The sequence below is a fragment of the Littorina saxatilis genome, linkage group LG4 (assembly GCF_037325665.1).
Source record: "Littorina saxatilis isolate snail1 linkage group LG4, US_GU_Lsax_2.0, whole genome shotgun sequence".
Taxonomy (NCBI): Eukaryota; Metazoa; Mollusca; class Gastropoda; order Littorinimorpha; family Littorinidae; genus Littorina; species Littorina saxatilis.
The window spans coordinates 3722963-3725462 of NC_090248.1; the positions used below are offsets into that span (position 1 = coordinate 3722963).

Genomic DNA, 2500 nt, shown 5'->3' on the forward strand with positions numbered 1-2500 from the left:
GCTCACCCAGCCCTTTCTCGTAGGACATTATATCACACACGTTAAAACTGACGATTTCACCTTGACAACAGTCATTGTCATCATGTTCACGAGTTTTCATTCACAAGCACCTGGGAAATAAATCTCATGTTCCCCAGGCAATAAATCCCCGGTTACCATAGTTGCAGGAAGCAGGTTATACATGGATAATCAAAAGCAAACCCAATAGAAACGCTCAGGGATTCTTCGGCTCTTTTCATTGGTGTTTCCTCAGACCTAAACAGACGACACGACACTGCTTTGCAAAGTTCCAAAAACGAACTGGCAAACTGGCAAAAGTAAACACAAATCAAAACTACTTCATGAAAGGTCATACATTCATCAAAAACAAATGAAACCTAGCGATATGTTTTGTCTTCTTACAGAGTCAATCATGGAGTGCGTGTATCTGTGTTTCGATACACAGACGTTCGGAGAAACACGAACGTCAAGTTCAAGTAAAACGACCCCTGGCACACACATTTTGACCCGTGCACAAGACGTTGTATCGATAAACGAAGCACAAATAAGAAACAATAATACAATCAAAGCAACAAGATATGCAAACATCTAACAAAGCCGAGCAAGCCGAATTACAGGTCTAATGAAAAACAAAGAGGTACTGAGTCGGAAACAAGATCGCGATTCTTTCCTTCGCTGCACGACGCAAATCTTCTGAGACCTTTGACCAAACGTAGCTTCCACATTCGATCACTCAGCTTAATATTTACAACAGAAAGCCGAGGGGGTGGAATACCGAGATGAACCTACAGAACTGTGCATCCTCAAACCTGACATATTCATCCCAACATTTAATGAACTCAAAAACACAGAAAGTTGCTTTCACACGCCAGCTTTGATTGCCAGTGCCGCAGTGGTTATCAAACCGGGACTCGTGTGGTTATCAGCACGGAACCCGTGTTTCAAAGCATGGCTCCCTGGGTTGATTGTGCACTTATTTTCTCACTACCAAAATGATGACAAAAACGATGTCTGGTGGTTTGTGCCGAAAAAAAAGCTGGTCTGTCAACAACCCATCAAACATCTTATATTATCAGCCACGCGGGGATACGAACGACCAGTCTCTTATCATATTCAAAGCGACCGCCAGTCGCTCGTCACAGGGTAGCAATTGCAGTTATCGGCCCAGGGGCTTACTCGCTTACGTGTCACCGGAGAAAAATAAGTTGCGAGAATATGGTTTCTTCAGGAAGGTGAGGTGAGCGGAGGGAGGGGGTTGGGGAGTGACTGTCAAGTCCTCATGAGATAAGCCAGACATTAACATTGCCATGGCTCATCATGGATTCACCTTCACGAAAAAGGAGATGTGGATACGAATGTTCTGCCCTGTAATGTGATGTGGGTTTGTTATCAGAGTTAGAAAAGACGTTGGGTGGTCTTCCACGACAGATTGAAACCGTTACTTGGGACCGACATTATATACTCTTTGGTCTCCACAGGCAGGTGGTCTTTTTAAACAGGTGATTTATATACTAAAAACCGTTTGGGATCATTTGGGGTGGTCACAAGTGGCAGGTGGTATTTTTTGGACAGGTGGTCTCCAGGGCAGATTCTACTTACCGTATGTTTAAGTGTCTATGCACTTACTTGTGTTTACACGCAATATTGTTATTGAAACGGCACTTTGGTATAACATGTATAGAGCAAGAAAAGTAATGTAATCACAGTGCATCAACAGATGTACAGAGCACATATCTGGAAAACTGAAAACAGCGTCCTAATTTGAACATAACGACTGAACCATTATAATGGGGTTTCATACTTCATTCTAAATAACTACTGTGCATATACAAAGAAGGCATCAAGTCCTAATTAAATCATGTATGAAAATTCAACATAGGTTATGTATAGGTTACACACTCCGAGTTCTAAATATCGTACATATTTTCCCTAGGGTCGATTTTCAGGTATGACCGAGCCTCTGGCGAGGTTATACCTGGAAATCTACCCGAGGGAAAATATGCACGATATTTAGGACGAGGTGTGTAAGCTTTTGTACCCATTACTCCGACGTTTCCATTAAATAAAAACACCACTTTTTGACAAACTCTGCGAGTGCCTGTTTTCTGCTGGCCAAACCTTCAGCGACCGCAAATCGTGTCATCAAATTCATGTGCGAAACGAGAAACGAGTCCCCTTTTGTCTTTTTGGTAAACGCGCCATAAAACGTCTGCTTTTGTATTTAGTCATCAATACTGCTTAAGAAAACGAATTACAGAGATTGCGCAGTTCAATGCATTTGAAACTGTGCAGTTACCGGCTGGTTTCAGTCGGTGACCCAAGTCGGTTGTCAGAGGCATTCGCCAAATTGTACTCTGAGATCAAAGACAATGACCTATGACAGGTAAGATTGTCACGTTTCAATATATCACAAAAGGTGATTATGAACGGTTAGTTACTACTAACTAACTAACCACACCACGATCCACTCTCGCAGTCATACAAATATATAGAATCAACA

The 2500-nt window shown here is 42.2% G+C and overlaps 2 protein-coding genes across 2 annotated transcripts in view; both read left to right on the top strand.

The window, feature by feature from the left end:
- The window catches only part of LOC138965704 (multiple epidermal growth factor-like domains protein 10), a 219401-nt gene that overhangs the window by 102644 nt on the left and 114257 nt on the right, over window positions 1–2500 (top strand). The gene's annotated exons all lie outside the window — the stretch shown is intronic.
- The window catches only part of LOC138965708 (cell death abnormality protein 1-like), a 129251-nt gene that overhangs the window by 97848 nt on the left and 28903 nt on the right, over window positions 1–2500 (top strand). The window lies entirely within an intron of this gene.